Source organism: Oryzias latipes, chromosome 14 (assembly GCF_002234675.1).
Source record: "Oryzias latipes chromosome 14, ASM223467v1".
NCBI lineage: Eukaryota > Metazoa > Chordata > Actinopteri > Beloniformes > Adrianichthyidae > Oryzias > Oryzias latipes.
In genome coordinates, this window is record NC_019872.2 from 344,666 (window position 1) to 360,155 (window position 15,490).

General features: G+C 40.8%; 1 long non-coding RNA gene across 1 annotated transcript; it reads left to right on the plus strand.

The window, feature by feature from the left end:
• The first annotated feature begins 4,279 nt into the window (after positions 1-4,279).
• Positions 4,280-7,805, plus strand: LOC105353833. The gene is made up of 4 exons (XR_002874573.1): positions 4,280-4,595; positions 5,639-5,796; positions 6,128-6,223; positions 7,331-7,805. It is a non-coding gene; the product is annotated as an uncharacterized LOC105353833 (long non-coding RNA).
• Positions 7,806-15,490: the final 7,685 nt, after the last annotated feature.

Below are 15,490 nucleotides of genomic sequence, written 5' to 3' on the forward strand. Positions count from 1 at the left end.
CAGAGTGGAGGCGCCACAGGCAGTGCATGAGGAAGCAAGAGGGGGAAGTGGGGAGGCATCCGTGCTAGGCTAGCGGCTACCCCTCACCGGACAGCTATCCCGACAATCACGCTGGCCAATGGACGATCTCTGGACAATGAACTGGACTGTATCCACCTGCTACGCACATCGTCCAAGACTGCGAGTGAGTGCTGTGCCTTTGTCTTCGTGGAAATGTGGCCAACGGACAACGTCCCGGACTGTGCCATCCAGCTAGCCGGGTTAGCATGCTTCCGAGCCGACAGGATGCTCGTTGGGGGGGTAAGACCCGCGGTGGTGGACTGTGTGTTTACATCAGCGATGCCCTGTGCCGAAACGCCAAAGTGGTCTGTCAACACTGCTCCCCCCTGGCAGAGTTTATGATCATTAAATGCCGGCTATTCGACCTGCCGAGAGACTTTAGCTCCATACTGCTGGTAGCAGCATACATCCCTCCACCACCAACGACCACCAACAGGAGTGAGGCTCTGTATGAACTACACCAGCACATCAGTGAGCAGCAGACAGCACACCCCGATGCCTTCCTCATCCTGGCCGGGGACTTTTACCATGCAAACCCCAAGAGCGTGTTTCCACAACTCCATGGACATATCAACTTCCCCACAAGAGGTGAAAACATCTTGGACAATGTTTACACCCCACACAAAGGAGCCTACAAAGCCTTTCCCCTCCCCCACCTGGGTGCCTCAGACCACACCACTGTCATTCTAATGCCAGCATACAGGCCAAAGGTGAAAGCCATCAGACCAGCTAAAAAGGTGGTTGGGGTGTGGTTGAGGGATCTACTGAAGATCTACAGGACTGCTTTGCCACCACTGACTGGAGTATATTCAAACAAGCAGCCACCTGTAATGACATCACTGATCTCCAGGAGTACACAGAGACTGTCACATCCTACACGAGGAAGTGCATGGACGATGTCACGGTCACCAAAACCATCACCCTTCGAGCCAACCAAAAGCCATGGCTGAGAGGAGACGTCCACAGACTCTGGAGGGAACGGAACGCTGCCTTCAGAGCTGGGAATGAAGCTGGTCTGAGAACAGCCAGGGCCAACCTGTCACGAGGCATCAGGGTGGCCAAGAGGGAGCACTCCAGGAGGATGGCTGACCGCTTCAGTGACAGTGGTGACACCAGGAACCTGTGGCGGGGCATCCAGACCATCACGGATTACAAGCCGCCCTACAAGCCTGCGACAACTCAACCCCTCTGCTGGAGCAGCTAAACACCTTCTTTGCCCGCTTTGAGGAAGACAACAGGATTCCGTCACAGAGGACACCTCCCCCTCCCAGTGACCTGGTGCTGACGCTATCACGTGACAGCGTGAGGTGCTCACTAGGAAGGATAAAACCACAGAGAGCCCCAGGACCTGTCAACATTCCTGGCTGTGTCCTGAGGAACTGTGCTGATGAGCTGACAGATGTCATCACCGACATCTTCAACCTCTCACTGAGCCAGGCTGTCATCCCCTCATGCTTCAAAGCCACCACCATCATCCTGGTCCCAAAGAAGTCTTCTCCCTCCTGCTACAATGACTACCGCCCGATCGCTCTCACCCCCATTCTCATGAAGTGCTTCGAGCGGCTGGTAATGCTGCACATCAAGTCTACCCTCCCCCTCATTCTGGACCCCTACCAGTTTGCATATCGGTCTAACCGATCGACCGATGATGCCATCTCAACAGCCCTCCATTCAGCCCTCACCCACCTGGAAACAAAAGACTCACATGTCAGAATGCTGTTCATTGACTTCAGCTCCGCCTTCAATACCGTCATCCCCCAGCAGCTCACCCACAAGCTGGACCAACTCAGTCTTAACACCTCCCTGTGTAACTGGCTGCTGGACTTTCTGACAGGGGGACCAAAGGCAGTTCGTGTCGGCAACAACACCTCCAGCACCATCACAAGGAACACAGGGGTCCCCCAAGGATGTGTGCTGAGCCCCCTTCTCTTCACTCTGCTGACTCACGACTGCACCTCAACATCAAGCTCCAACCTCTTCATCAAGTTTGCGGATGACACAACAGGGGTGGGTCTCATCAACAACAACGACGAGACCCCCTACAGGAGTGAGGTGAACAGGCTGGCTCTGTGGTGCAAAGACAACAATCTCCACCTGAATGTGGAGAAGACAAAGGAGATGGTTATGGACTTCAGGAGAACTCCCACCCAGCACGCTCCACTGATCATCAATGGTGCTGCTGTGGAAAGGGTGAGCTGCACCAAGTTCCTTGGGGGGCACATCTCCGACGACCTATCTTGGAACCACAACACTGCATCACTGGCCAATAAATCCCAACAACGCCTGTACTTCCTCCGCAAACTGAAGAGGGCCAGAGCTCCTCCCCCCATCATGCAGACCTTCTACAGGGGCGTCATCGAGAGCATCCTGACCAGCTGCATCACTGTGTGGTGCGGAGCCTGCACCGCGTTCTGCCGGAAGACTCTGCAGTACATTGTGAAGACAGCTGAGAAGATCGTTGGTGTCCCTCTTACTGGCCTCTCGGACATTTACCGCTCCCGCCTCACCCGCAAAGCCATCAGGATTGCAGGAGACCCCTCCCACCCATCCCAGAGACACTTCAACCTGCTGCCATCAGGGAGGAGACTGCAAAGTCTCCAGGCCAGAACCAGCAGACTCAAGGACAGTTTCCTCCATCAGGCAATAAGGACACTCAACTCCTTCTGTGCTCTCCCCCTTCTGCCCCCTCCACTCCGTCCTACGAGCTCACATTGAAAACTTTTACACCAGTACAGAACACCATCTTCACCAAAGACTGCCATCACTGACTCCTTCACTTACTTTTCCCAGCACTGATGTCACTTTAAACTGCCATCAACCATGTGATTGCTCTTTTGCAATGTTTAGATTACTGTTACTCTTCTTCTTCTTATTACTTTCCTTTTATCTATTTTGTTTATGTTGTTTATTTATTATTTTATATGCTGCTTGCACTGTGGGGTGAGAGAAAAGCAATTTCATCTGTGCCTAAGTCTTGTGCATGCAGCATTAAATCACAATAAAACTGACTTAGTCACAATAAAGCTGACTTTGACTTTGACAATGGATCTTAAATAAAATGCATTTCACTTAAAAAATAAATTGGTTCATCGAATTTTATCATACTGAATATTATACATCTGACTGAAGCAATCCCAAAAATAAACTCGAGGGGCTACGGAAAAAAATGAAACACCTGCCTAAAATGTAAATGTGCAAATCAATGAAATATTAAACTAAGTTAAACTTGCAAACATTTGTGAACATAAGAATTTGGAGTTAACCTCCTTTCTCTCCTTAAACTTCAGCCAGCCATCAATATCAGGATTCAGATGCTGTGGAGAAACACATTTACTGTCATTCAAGTGTGCAAAACACAATGAAATGTCCAAGAGTCTAGTCTGACAATAATCCTGTTAAAAGAGGAATGTTTTCAGTCTAATTTTGAATGTAAAAACTGTGTCGGCCTCTCTTCCATGAGCTGGGAGTTTATTCCATAAAACAGGGGCTTGGTGGCTAAACGCTCTACCTCCAACCGTACTTTTACAAATTCTGCATTTTGTGAGTGAAGTGTTCTGTTTGGATGGTAAGGGACTATGAGGTCTTTAATATAGGACGGGGCCATTCCATGTAAGGCCTTATAGGTTAACAGGAGGATCTTGAACTTGATTCTAGAATCAACTGGGGGCCAGTGAAGTGAAACTAACACAGGAGTGATGTGATCTCTTCTGCTAGTTCCTGCTAACAATCTAGCTGCTGCGTTCTGAACAAGCTGGAGACTTCTTAACCCTTGTGCTATCCTAGGCACTTTAACATTGGGAGTTAGGTCATCTAGACCCACTAGACAGAGTGCTGGACTTTTTTTTTCAATGATTTGTGATCTTCACTGGTGTCCATGGATTATATGAAATCCGCTTCACCTTTATCCACCTTTGTCATGGAAGAGATAACATATCAATGGTCATCTTGACCCCATAGCATAGCACATGGGTTAGGGAACTTTGAGGACACGCTGCTAACAAAGAGTTACTCAAAGAGTTACAGTAATCCAGCCTAGACGTAACAAACGCATGGACGAGTTTTTCAGCATCACTCTTAGAAAGTATATTTCTGATCTTAGCTACATTGCACAGATGAAAAAATGCAGTTTTACACGCCTGAGATATGTGAGCCTTAAATGATAAATCCTGGTCAAATAAAACTCCAAGGTTTCTAACTGTGGAATTGGGGGCTAAACCTATGCCATCCAGGGAGCACTGTAAACCCGATTAGTCCAATGAGCTCAAAAGTTTTATAATCACTGAACTCAAAAGTAACAAACAAGTTGAGTCAGCTTAAAACCTAAAAGCCGATTCAACTTTTGCCACAGTTATATCTTTATTGGACTAAAACATTTTGAGTAAATGAAACCTTGGAGTCAAAACTTATGAGTAATGAGACGTGATGACGTCATAACGTACGCCCATGAACGTGAACTCAGCCACAGAAGTCTTCAAGATGGCGGAGGTCTGATGCGAGTGTCAGCTGGCCCAAGTTGATAACGCACATACGTCTAGGTAAGTCGTATTATTTTATTTTTTATTATATTTTATGACTTTCGCCTCTGTATCATATATTTGTTGCTTCTTTTGATGTTCCTTCTAGTATATCCTTTGTATTCATGACGTGCTCCACGAGTTTGTTATGTTCTAATATTGTTCTGAAACAATTGTGTATGTTTTGCAGTATCATGTCATCAGAGAATTATTGCTTGTGGTTAAAAGAAGTTGTTGGGGCAAAGTTTCAAGTTTTACGTTTACCGGGTTGGTTGGTGCACATTTTAAATTTACTACTAGCTAACCGTTACCACTAGCTAACCGCTAGCTCTGGCAGAGCGGCTGCCACAGCCACATATGATATACGAGTCAGTGGGAATTGCCTTTTTTTTCTACTACTTTTTACCACAGGCTCTGTGATTTGGTAATCGTTATGTTTTTGTGTAACCTGTATTTCACGTAGTAACCTAATAAATGCAAATGTGGGCTAAGCTAGCTGCCTTACGCTAAACATGTTCTCGTATCTTCTTTTAGTGAACCGGCGGTGCGTTTGAAAAATAAGAGCGAAGGGAAGTTTTGATTGTAAAAACATGGCTGCAATATTTAAGACACGAGCAGCTCCCCGTCCAATGAATCCTCCTGGAGAACATTTGACCTTATTGACAAATTAAATTAATTATAAATAAGTAAAAATGTCCAAGCCACCTTAATGTTATGTAGCAGTTATAACTTTGTCCTGAATTTGGCTCGAGTTAAAGTACTAAATGCATCATATAGTTTGCTTAAGACTCAAAAAACGGTATTTTGGCCACTGGTTTGGTTGTGATTTGTGTTTCACAATGTCAAATATTTTAACATAACTGTTTTGTCTCTTCCTAAAACATGCTCTGAAATATGTCATTCTAGCTAATGCACAAATATTAAAAAAATATTAATATGCACCCTAGATTACATATTGTGGACAGAGTATTGAGGCTATTGTAAAATGCAGTGGTTTTTCCAAGCTACCAGTAGCTTGAAAAAGCTTTAAAATGTGTTTAACATTTTTAATTTTTTTTTTGTAGATGTGAGCTGAGTTTCATTGCATCACAAATGTCAACCTGCGAAAACAGTTTTATTTTGACCTGGACAGACAGACGCAGAGGATGCTGATCTTTTTGAGACAGAAGGCAGCACGAACCGGAAGGCTCTATGCGACATTCTGCACCTCTATGATAAACAGGTGAGGTGTAACTGCATGGCATGATCAACATTATGTATTAGTATAGCTAAAAGACGGAGCTGACTTGGCTCGGTTCATATTAATCACTGAGCGTTTCTAATAAAGTGAATGACTGTAAATGTTTACTTCACTGGAGAAAGAATCATCAACGTTGATCCCAATGCATTTGTAAATATGAATGTAATGTCACCTTATGTTTTGTGTATTTTTTGAAATAACTGTACAATTTTAAGATAATTAAAAAGACTAGATCAACTGATCTGAGCCAGACCAAAGGGTGCAGTCATTTGAAATATGTTTGCCATATTAATTTGTATTTGTCTCTGTGCAGCAAGAGCAGACTGCTGATGTCAAAGGTATTCCTGGCCTGTACTGGCTTCCCATTTACAAACGTGAGGAGAACCCACAGTTCTTCAAAGTTTGGAATGTAAGTACTTTATGATGGATAATGTTTTATTCACTAAATAGTCCCAGTGACAGTGTAATTCTTCAATGTAATTATTCTCAAAGAGTTCTGGTACATCGCCTGTCCGTCCTGGGGGAGGAGTATTTTTTTTTTTTTTTTTTTTTATAAAGTAGAGTTTTTACTAACTGTGTAAGAGGGTCTAATGGCAGGGATGCCCAGTTTAGTCTAGTCTGTTTAGTTTAGTTTAGCCAATACCTAATTTATTATGATTTCATGTTCTTGTACAATTGCCGGTATGAAGCCCATGGAGACGACTTCTGTTGTGACATTGGACTATATAAATAAAATTGAACTGAATCTTTGCTCTTAAGTTGCATTGGCAAGAAGGTGGCATTCTTTCCAGCAGGTTGTGTCATTTTTATGGAGATGTTCTGAGCTGTAGTTGAAAAACTGCCCCATAACAGAGACACAACCTGGTGGAGAGTAACGAGTGCTAACTGTGAGAGCATGACATCAGGAAAGAGTTCCAGAGGGTGAATACTAGGTAAGCATGCTGGGTCGGATGGAATTCCTGGACGTGTCCTGAAAAGTGCTGACCATCCAGCACAAGCTGAGAGTTATGTTGGTGAAACTGGTTAGGTGGAGGGAGGGGTGAATAAATGTGATCCTGTTTTCAGATTGTCATGTTACAAAAGCTTTTGTTTATTTTTTTGTGTACAGTGCCTTATGGAATGATGAGGACTCTTACAAGTAGTCTTATTTTGATTTCATTTGATTTTGTATTATATAAGCTCTGTTCTTCCAGATCCTTTTCAAGCAATAAATCAAGCTGTATTGAATTAAGCAAATGTGATTTAAGTGACGTTTTTGTTTTATTTTCTGTCTTTTTAATCAATGCATTTCATCATTTCTGTAATGAGTTTGATAAATATGTTTAAATTATTTATTGCTTTGAATACAATGCTTGAAATCATTAATTTAAATCAACTTTAAAAATTTTCCTGATGTGTAATTTCTGACCTTCTCTTAAAATGTCAATTTCAGGTTGTAGTTTTTGCATAAATTTTTCTTCCCTCAAACGATCAATTCTCTCTCTTTAATACTACACTGTTTTTTTTTCATTTGCAGATTAAAGAGTCACCAGAGGCAGACATCAGCAGCTCCTCTGTTGGCATTCTGACCGTCAGCAACAACAATACAAGTTCAGTGCATTTCTGTCCGCTCAGTACAGCAGTTGTGGTGGAAGATGAGCTTGTGGTAGGCGACATTCCTAAATGGGTATTTTTTTGAGCGCTAATGTTTGTAGGGAAAGGGCAGCCTAAGAAAAGACAGTTTTATGTGGGAAAAGTGTAAAAAAAAAAAGGCTGATACATAATTTTTGCTTTTCTTGAAATGTAAGAATGCTCTTTTTTATAAAGTTGTATAAGGAAATGGTGGAAAAATTATTAGTGCTCATTTTTTGCTTTTCTTGAAGACTGATTTTTTTTATTTATGGCTTGTGCACTTTTTCTTAACACAAATTGTACAGTGTTTTACATTTTCTAGTACAACAAGTTGTTCAAATGTACTTGTGTAAGGTGGTTTAAAAATAAACTTGCAATTACAATCCTGCCTCAGTTTTTCTTTTGTAAGAATGGCCCTGACTAAGAAGGATAAATAAGACTAGTTTAAACTTCAAATGATTAATTTTGAGTTGAGATATATTAAAGTTTTTTTGTTAATTAACTAATGTATTAAGGTTCAATAAAAACAAAATATTCTAGTTCAGTAAAGTAAGAATCTTTAAGTTAGTTAAATAAAAAGTTATAGTTTAATTTTAGTTAAATTGTTTTATTTTATTCAACTCAAAGATTTTAAGTTCAAATAACTTATACTTTTTAAGTAAGTCAACTTAAAAATGATTATGTAATCTGTTTCCTCAAAAATTTTGAGTTCACTGAACTTATTCGGGTTTACAGTGAGACTATTCGATCAGACAGAGCATCTCTGAGGTTTTTAGGACCTAGTATAATGACCTCAGTTTTTTCTGGGTTCTGGAGGAGGTAATTAATTGTCATCCAGGTCTTGATGTTTCTGATGCAGGCGTTCAGTTTCTCTATATTGTCATTCTGGTCAGGTTTCATGGATAAATACAACTGAGTATCATCTGCATAACAGTGAAAATTAATGCTGTGTTTCCTGATTATGTTTCCTAAGGGCAGCATGTAGATCAGGGGTCGGGAACCTTTTTGGCCAAGAGAGCCATAAATGCCACATATTTTGAAATTTAATTTCGAAAGAGCCATACAATAATGTAGTGTCCTTTCCCCACACTGAGGCACGGAGACTTAACCTCTTTTAAAGTTCTTTATTCCGATTACTGCAGACCGCAACAAACGCCCTTCAATTAATTCAGCAACTCCTGAATCTCTCCCGCCGACACGAGAGCGCTTCTCCCAACTTTATATTCCCCTGCTCCCGCTGCAGCCCTCCCATTTCCCTTATTCGGCCCATAGCTGAACCCCATTGGTCCAAACTACCTAACAACAGGCTGAACGACAGAACTGAGGGCCAATCAGATCTCTGCTTGACGCGTTCAATGAACTCCAGAACTTTTAACGCGGCCCAACAGCCATCCAAGTCAGTCCGCGACAATTTGTTTAAAACTAAATATACAAATGAATGTGTGCATTTGATTTAATTTTAACATTTTTAAAGTAAAATAAGTCTGTGGATTCTTTTTAATAACATTGTTATTCTGTTGCTAATAAATGATGAGTATTTCTCGTGGTAGTTTTGCTGATGGTCTAGTCTGGTTGATACGTGGTGAGTTTCTGCTTCGTTCAGGCGTTGAGACTTTAAACGTCATCGTAGGTCTGAATGTTCTGTAGATGTGACAAAGACTGCTCACATGCAGACGGGGAGCCAAACACACACTCACACGCTGCAGTGAGTGATGGGAAGAGGGTTTTACGTTTTTACAATCCCTGCGCGATTCACCTGCTGCCGGTCCCCACAACCCCTCACCCCCACCCTCTGCTTTCTCCCTCACACATCCCGTCCCCGCATCTGCGCGCTCTTTCTCAGAGACGGGAGCGCGCAGTTTTAGGCACGTCAATTCACAGGTTTCCAGCTGGTACAAACTCTGTGAAATAATAGATAATAGTAACTGATAGCGCTGGCGCAGATTTCTCTCTCTAAGCACTGCTACTACTGCGCGCCTCTGACATCGCATCGCGCCCGAGAAGGACTGGTCTAATGAAAAAAAAAAAACTATAATTAAAGATTTGTCTGCGAGCCACATGTGACCATCAAAAGAGCCATATATGGCTCGCGAGCCATAGGTTCCCGACCCCTGATGTAGATCATAAACAGGATGGGTCCTAAAACGGAGCCCTGTGGGACTCGAGTGCAGTGAGAGGAATGTCCATTTACATTAACAAACTGGTATCTATCGGATAAATAGGATTCAAACCACTGGAGAGCAGATCCTCTGATCCCTATGTCCTGCTCTAATCTATGGAGTAAAATACTGTGGTCGATAGTGTCAAAGGCTGCACTGAAGTCTAAAAGGACCAGAATAGAAAGTAGCCCCTTTTCTTAGGCCAATAACAAATCATTAGAGACTCTAACTAGTGCAGTTTCCGTACTGTGGTGAGGTCTAAACCCCGACTGAAAGTCGTCAAAGTGGCTGTTGTCCTGTAGGTGGCAGTAAAGCTGCTTAACTACAACTCTTTCTAGGATTTTAGAAATAAAGGGGAGGTTTGATATTGGTCTATAGTTGGCCAACATGCTAGGATCCAAACTGGGCTTTTTCAGAAGAGGTTTAACAACTGCATATTTAAAAGACTGTGGCACATAACCCATTTCTAGAGGGGTATTTATTATCGTTAGTATGGATTCATGAAATCAATTGTCGGGTACCCCAAAGATCAATTTTAGGCGTACGACTTCTTAATCTGAGTTTCCTGATGACAAAGTGTCAACATACTTTTAAACTGTAATTTTACATAAATTCATGGAAGGCAGAGAACTTCTTAGAGCTCAACAAGAACAAATGAGAGGTTTTAGGGATTTATTCTGAATACAAGAGAGAGATTGTTGTATCTAAACTAAAAAAAAGTTGGAATGAAATATTTCACACTCTGAGAAGTGTGTGAAAAGCCTGGTTGTTATTTTTGACTCTTAACTGAATTTCATCCCACAAATTAATATAAAAAAAACAGGATTTTATCATCTAAAAAACTGTCAGAAGTCAAAGCTCTGTCTCCCCCTCTGGTCACCGGCAGGAGAAGTCCCCAGAGTACCTAAGGCACTTCATCTCCCAGCAACCCCAGCGCTCACTTCCTGGATGCCACACACCTGACTCTCATTCACTCAGTCAACCACAGCATACTTAAGCACGGCACTAAATTTCATTCATTGTGAAGTATCGTTTGTGCCACTATGCCTCCCTTACTGAGTGTTGCAGTTGGACCTGATCTCATGACCCTGTTCTGACTCTGTTTGTCTGCCTGCAGTCTGCCCTGACTTCGCCTGGATTTTGTCTACCCTTGTCTCTCCATTGAAGCTCTCATGCCTGTTATTGACCGCTGCCTGCCTGATCCTGATTTAGCTTTGTGGACTTTTAGCTGAGCCAATAAACCTGCTGCAATTGGAATCAGCCTTCTGTCTGTTCTTGTGACAAAAACATTGCCATATTTTGAGGAACTGTCCAGTTTCTCAAAATATTAGCTAATTACATCAGTATCAATCCAGGTTTACGTTTCACGTCACTTTCCATTCCTATTTACACTTTAAATTTTACTGATGAGTCATTTTATGTCTCATTTTGTTGGTTGCAAGATCGGGAGGGCTGATGGCATATTGTTTTAAAATTTTATTTAATGCTTTAAACCTGTAAAGCACTTTGTGTTGCTGCTGCATTAAAAGTGCTTTCTAAGTAAAGCTTTAATTTGAAAAATAACCCACAATGGGTGAAATCTTCAAAGTAGAAATGTAAAACTTTAAAACTCCTGACTACACACTTTATAGATGTTTCTCAGACAGACATAAACTTTTTCAGACTTTTCTCTCATGTTTAAATTGTCAACGTTAAAACCTTTGAAAAATATGTCCAGTATTATTAAATGAAAACAAAGAGCTGATCCATGTTTGAAGATTTATAAATCTCTAGAAAGCTACATGTGCAACGTCTCTGTAGGAGACACAGCACGGAATAGATTGATTGACAAGATCAACAGCCAATCAGGATACAGAGCACAGTGCGGGGTGTATAAAATAGCATGCAAAGTTGTGTAGAAACAAATCCGCAACAGTGAGACAGCGAAAGGTGAACCGCAATAGGGTGAGGGACGCTCAGCACACACAGACTGATGCAGACATGTAACAAAAAATAGGACATTAGAAAGGGCAGTTCACACAAACAACACAACACCGAAGAGACATTACTACAAACAGTGAAGAAAACACATTAAAGCACACACTGCAACTTATGGTGTACGTGCATTCTACAGCTCCCGTACTGTGTATTAGAGTTGTACCACAGTTGTTACACAGTTCCTTAACAATGACGTTTTTCTCATCAAGCTACTTTTTTATGCTTTGGAATACTGGTTTTCTTTCTTTACTTGCTATGTCGTTTCTTTGCTTTGGGCACATGGTCCATGAGCAAACATTTCTAGTTGTTTGGGTTATCACTACTTGCTGTATTTCATCTAGAATGTATTATCCTGGCTCAGAGTCATAAGGGACATTGCCCTTACCCTTTTCGCCTCATCCAAGTGAAGGACCCTACACCCCAACAAACCCTCCCCCAACACAACAACATTGCCAGAGAATTAGGCTCAACAAAGAGGCTCTCTGCTATTTATTTTAATGAGATCTTTTCATCACCATCAGAAAGAGCATTTTAGTCTGCAATTTTCTGCCATTTTATAAGCTGAAAATTGCCATTTGTGAACCATTCCCTTGCTAGTAGCACTCAAATACTCTCATTAGTGAGCCTGGAGGTGAAAATACGAAAATTATCTGTAAATGTAGGCTTAAAATCCCCTTCATCTGTTTCAATTTCAGATGTCTCTTAGAAATCCATTGTCTAAAAACATCATCCTTTTAAATAATGGTGTAATGTCTTTTCTTTGACCTCTTATAACAGATTTATGTAGATTTCAGGTGTTTAAAACTTTGTTTTATGTCATAAACTTTTAACTGGCTTTATTTTAAAAAAATTCTAATTATAGCACATATTCAAAGGAGGTGTTAATTACCTGAGTATAGCAAAATAACTCAAATATCAATACTCAAATATCAATACGCAATACCAACTCAGAAATGATCCAATCTGGAGACCCAAAATGAAAGAAGCTGACCACTTCATTAGGAGTCAAGTGATTTCTGGCAAGAATCTTTACCAGAACCTCAAAGAAACAAGCAGTCATCTTACCAACACAATGGCATGCACAAAACGAAAGTTTCACATACATCAGGTACACAAGTAAAAAAAATACACAGCTCACATCTACAACGTGGTCAGAACATCTTTGCACTTGGTTAGCTGCATCTCACTGCTGACATCCAAAAAAAGCTCCTGGGAGTTTAAAACAAGTTTTGATGCACAGTTTTAAGTGCACATTTTGCATTCAATATAGAACATCAATGTTTGGTGGCTAAAAAACCAAAGTAATATAATAATTCTATCCATCCCTCTACTTTTTTTTTTCTCGAATTTGGTCGGACAAGTTCTTTTGTCTTTTTATGTTTATGAAATGTTTGGATTTACTTTAGTGAGAACAGTTTTTATTCTGGAAAGTTTATTCTCATTTTGAGGTAGACTATAGTAGGTTGGACACCTATTTTTTTAGAAGCCAGAGTACATGTCTGAACAGTTTGCTTCTTTTTTCTTTTCATAGGCTTAGTAGCCTATGCTTGTTTTTTGTATTTGTGTGAACATTTTGGACAGCCCTCCTACAAAACAGCTGTTAGAATATCCTTTGACCTATTCTTGAAAATTCGTTTGACAAAAGAGCCTAGCTGTTCTCATTTACCTTCTTCTCCACCATATAAATAGAGACTTGTCTGGCTATGCAGTGCTTATTATGAACTGAAGTGTCCAAGCAGAACATGGGGGACACATGCTTACCAATGGGCTCTTAGGCATCCCTGCACCTGGCACAGTGGCATAATTGGTTGGGATTGCTTCCTCCTTCTATTTGTCAGGCACAACATTGTTTGCTTGCTGTAATCCCCCCATCCTTGTTTATCCATCTGAGCCAGAACCCTCAACAATTTCTCATACCATCACCATTTACATAGTCAAGAGCTGTTGGCTGAGGCAGGGGTAAATAGGGCTTGGCTATTTTCCTCTCTTTAAGTCAGTTTATTTTCCATCTTTTCTCTTTATCCACCTTTTACTATTTTGTTGCCTTTCTCCTCTTCAGACACCTTTGCTTCACAGGAATATTGACCAAAGAAGGAACCAAAATTAGCAAGTCTACCTGCTGGTTATCATCCTGATTCAGCAGATAATGAAAAAGTTGACAATTTCTTGCAGGCCTATGATGTAAAGTATTTATATACCCCATGTACTGTATACTGCAATGTACACAGCAAGTCAGCAAGTCCAATAAATCACTACCTATGTTTGATTGTAGAATGGGTGATTGTGCCCCCCCCAACACAAAAAAAGATGATAAGAAAATGAAATAAAAATATCCTGCTTTCGGTTTCACTTCAGCTTAGTTTCTGAGCAATTTCTAACTGATTCCACCTTTTGGAAAAAATATTAATTTTATAGTAATTAGTGAATGCATCAAAAAATCTATGTGTGAATTATTGTCCTCATTCTTTCTAATGTCTGAGCTTGTTTTGTGTGTTCTGACAAGAAGGACAAACTCAAAAGTGCCTTTTGCTTGAAGGCACACTTTTAATCTTTTATTATTAGCTGTCTTAAAAGAAATTATAAAAAATGTTTAATAAACGTTTTCCTTACTTCACAGTATTGATATTTTGGTTAGGGTGTGGGTGTTTCACAAGTCATTAGGGTGTTTGTACTGCCAAATCTCAATATAATTATGCTTTTTAATTAATTGTGCATTCATTTGGTGAAAATTGCATTTTCAACTACTCCACTATGTATTTTGAGGGGAACAGTAAGAGCAATATTAAGGCAACTTGTGATAGTTAAAGGCATTAATAAATGCACACGAGTTGCAATGCGCCAAATGTTTAGCCTAGCCAAGTGGGACAGAAGCAATGGAAATGATTGGCCTCATCGAAACCTGGACCTTCTTTGATATGAGACAGAAGTAGCAGATCAATCTTCTGCTATAACACTTGGCCCTCAGAGTCCTTCTCCTCCTGCAGACCCTCACTTCAAAGCCAGGGAAACATAATGTACAATCTTTTAATAGCTTTAGACCAAAGCTCTTGGAAGCTCTCTGCCTGTGTATACCCTGTCTCAGTCTAAACACCTAATCAGGATTACCTGGGCTGACCACAATAGCAGCTAAATGCAATTCAAAATCTGTAGACCCTTTGAAGTCTTCATTGCAAAAAGCAGATGTTTCTTGGGTATGGGAGGTAATACAGCGAGCTGCAATTGACAGACCTTGTTGTGACATCTTGCTGCAGAGAGGCAATTACGGTCTTCCCAATTTACTAGAGAAGATATTACACAGCTTACCGTGCTCATAACACAGTTTTTATTTGACCATTTTTTTCAGGTGTTTGAATTTTTGCAAAGGGACAGGGTAAAGGCGATAGGTATGTGCATAGATAATTTTGTGAGACGCTGCCTGTCCACATTTTCATATAGCCTACATTATTTGTTACTTCTACTTTCAGTTCTAAAAAGTTAGATCTGAACTTCTTTCATGTTTCAGAAAAATTACCAAGATGTGTTACAAAATCCTACATGCCCTGAGCATATGCTAGGTAGTATATTTTTCTTTTAAATAAATATAAGTAATAAATTAATGAGAAAATACAATTTTAAATAAAGGACATGCTGAGGGTAGACATTTTGTGAGTGAGTGACATCCAGAAAAACCAATCTTCATTCTGTCAATAGCATTGATCCATTTAGATGGTTCTTTGTCACTGAGAACAGCACCAAAGTTAAGCTAGTGATTTTCATTAAAGTGTTAACAAAATTCATTTCTGTGTCACATATAGATTAGCAACAGCTCTTAAAACGGAAGAAAGATGACGACGTTGGCGAAACTGAGCATGGATGGATAGTTGTGGTGTATCCGCTTTATTGGCGCGTTGTTCTCTGCGACACTCCATGTTCTGCTAAATCATTTTGCA